Below are 6,569 nucleotides of genomic sequence, written 5' to 3'. Positions count from 1 at the left end.
TGAAATCATCCTATGACAATGGCTAGTACTGGATACTTTGTTCTATGCTAAAACTCAAACTATTTTAAAGGAATCTATTTAGTAAAGTTTGCCATTATCATCACTCTATGGATGGAAAAAATTATACAACTGGTTAGTTCCATGGATTTGGAATACGAAACCAGGATTTCTGGTTTGCAAACCTGTGTAAAGTTCTTTGATGTTCGTGAATGGCCCAAAACTCTTTAAGCTTATGAAAGATGTTGCAGGTGAACTGATGAGATTTATAGTTTAATGATAGTATATGAATTGTTCCATCAGTTTTTGGCTATTGCAACAGGACAGTGGAGAGTTGTTAGAAGGCAGGACTTGAATGTGTATCTTCCAATTTGATTATTTTGCTTCAAACCCTCACTCATCAACTTAGTAGCAAATTTATTTATTTTTCTATCTCATATTCTCCTATACAAAATGAGGCAATATGATATTTATGGCTAAAATAAGTAATCAAATGTAAAAACTTTATATCTATAAAGCAATTTTTAGCTTGAAATTCCATTAGATTCCATAATATGTTCAATGTTTGTTTAGTTCATGCTGAATAAATAAATAAGAAGAAATAAATAATGGCTCATTGAAAAAGACTCTGATGCTGAAAAAGGCTAAAGACAAAAGGGGAGGGGGGGAAGCAGAGTATGAGATGGACATGAATTTGAGAAAATTCCAGAAGAAAAATTAAGTGGGCCTTAGGAAGTATCACTATGAACAAAGCTAACGGAGGTGGTAGAACTACAGCTGAGCCAATTCAAATCCTAACACATGATGTTGTTAAAGTGCTGCGCTCAATATGCCAGCAAATTTGGAAAACTTATCAGTGGGCACAGGGCTGGAAAATGTCAGTTTTCATTCTAATCCCAAAAAAAGCAATGACAAAGAAAATTCACATCATCGCACAATTGCATTCGTTTTACATGCTAGCCAGGTTCTGCTCAAAATTATCCAAGCTAGGTTTCAACAGTATGTGAACCAAGAACTTCCAGATGTTCTAGCAGGATTTGAAAAAGCAGAGGAACAAGAGAGCAAATTGCCAAAATCTTTTGTCTCATAGACAAAGTAAGAGAATTCCAGAAAAACATCTACTTCTGTTTCACTTACTACATGAAAGCATTTGACTGTGTGGATCACAGAAAACTGTGGAAAATTCTTCACAGGTTGGGGATACCAGACCCCCTTGTCTGCTTCCTGAGAAACCTGTAAGAAGATTAAGAAGCAAAATTTAGAACTGGAAATGGAATAATGGACTGATTCCAAAGTGGGAAAGAAGAATGTCAAGGCTGTATATTGTCACCCTACTTGTTTAACTTATATGAGGATCACATCAAGATAAATAGTGGGCTGGATGAAGCACAAGCTGGAATCAAGATTGCTTGGAGAAATATCAATAACTTCAGATACACAGGTGACACCACCCTTATGGTAGAAAGAGAAGAAGAGCTAAAGAGCCTCTTGATGAAAATGAAAAAAGAGAGTGGAAAATCTGGCTTAAAACACAGCATTCTAAAAAGGAAGATCATGGCATCTAGTACCATTAGTTCAGTTCAGCCTCTCAGTCATGTCCAACTCTTCACGACCCAATAGACTGCAGTACGCCAGGCCCCCCTGTCCACCACTAACTCTCAGAGTTTACCCAAACTCACCTCCATGGAGTCGGTGATGCCATCCAACTATCTCATCCTCTGTCATCCCCTTCTCTTCCTACCCTCCATCTTTCCCAGCATCAGGGTCTTTTCAAAAGAGTCAGCTCTTTGCATTAGGTGGCAAAAGGATTAGAGTTTCAGTTTCAACCTCAGTCTTTCCAATAAGCACTCAGGACTGATCTCCTTTAGGATGGACTAGCTGGATCTCCTTGCAGTTCAAGGGACTCTCAAGAATCTTCTCCAACATCAAAAGAATCAATTCTTCAGTGCTCAGCTTTCTTTATAGTCCAACTCTCACATCCATACATGACTACTGGAAAAACCATAGCCTTGATGAGATGAAACCAGTCCCAACACTTCATGGCAAGTGGATGGGGCAACAATGGAAACAGTGACAGACTATATTTTCTTAGGAACCAAAATCACTGGAGATGGTGACTACAGGAACACAATTAAAAGACATTTGCTCCATGGAAGAAAATATAGACCAACCTATTTCAGATCAGTTCAGTTCAGTTCAGTTGCTTAGTCATGTCTGACTTTTTGGGACCCCATGAATCACAGCACGCCAGGCTTTCCAGTCCATCACCAACTCCCAGGGTACACCCAAACCTATGTCCATTGTGTCGGTGATGCCATCCAACCATCTCTTCCTCTGTCATCCCCTTCTTCTCCTGCCGTCAATCTTTCTAGGCATCAGGGTCTTTTCAAATGAGTTAACTCTCTGCATCAGGTGGCCAAAGTATTGGAGTTTCAGCTTTAATATCAGTCCTTCCAATGAACACCCAGGACTGATCTCATTTAGGATGGACTGGCTGGATCTCCTTGCAGTCCAAGGGACTCTCAAGAGTTTTCTCCAACACCACAGTTCAAAAGCATCTATTCTTCAGTGCTCATCTGTCTTTATAGTCCAACTCTCACTTCCATACATTAATACTGGAAAAACGATAGCTTTGATAGATGGACCTAAGTTGGAAAAGTAATGTCTCTGCTTTTTAATATACTGTCTAGGTTGGTCATAACTTTCTTTCCAAGGAGTAAGGATCTTTTAATTTCAGGGCTGCAATCACCATCTGCAGTGATTTTCAAGCCCAGAAAAAATAAAGTCAGCCACTGTTTCCACTGTTTCCCTATCTATTTACCGTGAAGTGATGGGACCAGATGCCGTGATCTTAGTTGTCTAAATGTTGACTTTTATGCCAACTTTTTCACTCTCCTCTTTCACTTTCATCAAGAGGCTCTTTAGTTCTTCTTCACTTCTTTTTCCATAAGGGTGGTGTCATCTGCATATCTGAGATTATTGATATTTCTTCTGGCAATCTTGATTCCAGCTTGTGCTTCCTCCATCCCAGCATTTCTCATGATGTACTCTGCATATAAGTTAAATAAGCAGGGTGACACTATACAGGCTTGATGTACTCCTTTTCCTATTTGGAACCAGTCTGTTTTTCCATGTTCAGTTCTAACTGTTGCTTCCCTTCCTGCATACAGGTTTCTCAAGAGGCAGGTCAGGTGGTCTGGTATTCCCATCTCTTGAAGAATTTTCCAGTTTACTGTGATCCACACAATCAAAGGCTGGGGCATAGCCAATAAAGCAGAAATAGATGTTTTTCTGGAACGCTCTTGCTTTTTCAATGATCCAGTGGATGTTGGCAATTTGATCCCTGGGTCCTCTGCCTTTTCTAACACCTGTTTGAACATCTAGAAGTTCGCGGTTCACGTATTGCTGAAGCCTGGCTTGGAGAATTTTGAGCATTACTTTAGTAGCGTGTGAGATGAGTGCAATTGTGCAGTAGTTTCATTGTTCCTTGGCATTACCTTTCTTTGGGATTGGAATGAAAACTGATCTGTTCCAGTCCTGTGGCCACTGCTTAGTTTTCCAAATGTTCTGACATATTGAGTGCAGCACTTTCACAGCATCATCTTCCAAGATTTGAAATAGCTCAACTGGAATTCCATCACCTCCACTAGCTTTGTTTATAGTGATGTTTCCTAAGGCCCACTTGACTTCACTTTCCAGGATGTCCAGCTCTAGGTGAGTGTCCATGATCACACCTTCATTATTAACTGGGTCATGAAAATCTTTTTTGTACAGTTCTGTGTATTCTTGCCACCTCTTCTTAATATCTTCTGCTTCTGTTAGGCCCATACCATTTCTGTCCTTTATTGAGCCAATCTTTGCATGAAATGTTCCTTTGGTATCTCTAATTTTCTTGAAGAGATCTCTAGTCTTTTCCATACTATTGTTTTCCACTCTTTATTTACATTGATCACTGAGGAAGGCTTTCTTATCTCTCCTTGCTATGCTTTGGAACTCTGCATTCAAATGGGTATGTTGTTCCTTTTCTCCTTTGCTTTTAGCTTCCCTTCTTTTCACAGCTATTTGTAAGGCCTCCTCAGGCAGCCATTTTTCTTTTTTGCATTTCTTTTTCCTGGGGATGGTCTTGATCCCTGTCTCCTGTACAATGTCATGAGCCACCATTCATAGTTCATCAGGCACTCTGTCTATCAGATCTAGTCCCTTAAATCTATTTGTCACTTCCACTCTATAATCATAAGGGATTTGATTTAGGTCATAGCTAAATGGTCTAGTAGTTTTCCCCACTTTTTCAATTTAAGTCTGAATTTGTCAGTAAGGAGCTCATGATCTGAGCCACAGTCAGCTCCCGATCTTGTTTTTGCTGACTGTATAGAGCTTCTCCATCTTTGGCTGCAAAGAATATAATCAATCTGATTTCGGTGTTGTCCATCTGGTGAGGTCCATGTGTAGAGTCTTCTCTTGCATATTTGGAAGAGGCTGTTTACAACGACCAGTATGTTCTCTTGGCAGAACTCTCTTAGCATTTGCCCTGCTTCATTCTGTACTCCAAGGCCAAATTTGCCTATTACTCCAGGTGTTTCTTGAATTCCTACTTTTGCATTCCAGTCCCCTATAATGAAAAGGGCATCTTTTTCGGGTGTTAGTTCTAGAAGATCTTATAAGTCTTCATAGAACCGTTCAACCTTAGCTTCTTCAGTGTTACTGTTCAGGGCATAGACTTGGATTACAGTGATATTGAGTGGTTTGCCTTGGAAATGAACAGAGATCATTCTGTCGTTTCTGAGACTGCATTCAAGTACTGCATTTCAGACTCTTTTTTAACCGTGATGGTCACTCCATTTCTTCTAAGGGATTCCTGCCCACAGTAGTAGATATAATGGTCATCTGAGTTAAGTTCACCCATTCCAGTCCATCTTAGTTTGCTGATTCCTAGAACACCGATGTTCACTCTTGCCATCTCCTGTTTGACTTCTTCCAATTTGCCTTGATTCATGGATTCATAATATTCATAACATTCCAGGTTCCTATGCAATGTTGCTCTTTACAGTATTGAATCTTGTTTCTATCACCAGTCTTGTCCACAACTGGGTGTTATTTTTGCATTGGCTCCAACCCTGCATTCTTTCTGGAGTTATTTCTCCACTGATCTCCAGTAGCATATTGGGCACCTACTGCCCTGGAGAGTTCATCTTTCAGTGTCCTATCTTTTTGCATTTTCATACTGTTCATGGGGTTCTTGAGGCAAGAATACTGAAGTGGTTTGCCATTCCCTTCTCCAGTGGGCCACATGCTGTCAGACCAATCTAGAAAGCATTATTAAAAAGCAGAGACATTACATTGCTGACAAGTTCCATATAGTCAAAGCTATGATTTTTCCACTACCCATGTATGGATGTCAGAGTTGGACCACAAAGAAGGCTGAGCACTGAATAGTTGGTGGTTATGAACTGTGGTGTTAGATAAGACTCTTGAGAGTCCCTTGGACTGCAAGCAAATCAAACCAGTCAATCCTAGTGGAAATCAATCTTGAATATTCATTGGAAAGACTGATACTGAAGCTGAAGCTCTTGTACTTCTGCCATTTGATGTGAAGAACTGACTTATTAGAAAAAAGACCCTGATGCTGGGAAAGACTGAAGGCAGGAGGGAAAGGAGATAACAGAGGATGAGATGTTTGTATGGCCTCACAGACCCAACGAACACAAGTTTGAGCAGGTTCCAGGAGATGGTGAAGGATAAGGAAGCCTGGTGTGCTATAGTCCATGAGGTCGCAAAGGATTGGACACAACTGAATAACTGAACAACAGCCAAGAGGTAGTGAAAGACAGGGAAGCCTGGCATGCTGAGGTCCATGAGGTCACAAAGACGACTTTAGAGACAAAAACAACAAAATAAATAGGTTTCAAAGTTGAAAATTTGGCCCTGGACAAATATCAATATAAATAAATCTGAGAAAAAATATTTTAAAAGAATACAATTTCTGAAATGTCTGTAAGCATTACAATTTGACCTTACCCCACTGCAAGTAACTAGTTTGTTGGACTTGTCTAAGTGTTAATGGTGTTAAAAAATAACTAGTCAATTCAAAGTTTGTGTAATGTTTCAATTGAGTACTGCAATTTCATTCCTGGCCTTCATCTGACGTTATTCCTTTCAATCAGTATACCTGAGTATATAGAACACATTAAAATTTTAAACACCTGTACTCAAATGTGTCAGCTTTGTAAGTTAGTATATGTAGATAATATTACATCTAATCTTTATTAAATGTCTTGTTTGATCATAATGTGTCAGTGGAATAAACAATATATAAAATAACAGTTAAAGTATATAAAGGATTTTCCCTGTAGCTAAGACGGTAAAGAATCTGCCTGCAATGCCAGAGACCAGGGTTTGATCTCTGGGTTCAGAAGATCGTCTGGAGAAGGGAGTGGTAATCCACTCCAGTATTCTTGCCTGAAGAATCCCACGGACAGAGGAACCTGGTGGGCTACAGACCGTGATGTCACAAAGTATATAAAACCTTGATGTTCAAATTTAGAATAGAATCTATTTCTTACTTTTACACACTG

This window comes from Dama dama, chromosome 28 (assembly GCF_033118175.1).
Source record: "Dama dama isolate Ldn47 chromosome 28, ASM3311817v1, whole genome shotgun sequence".
Classification (NCBI taxonomy): domain Eukaryota; kingdom Metazoa; phylum Chordata; class Mammalia; order Artiodactyla; family Cervidae; genus Dama; species Dama dama.
The sequence above is the reverse complement of the archived record's forward strand: the minus strand, read 5'-3'. Positions refer to the sequence as shown.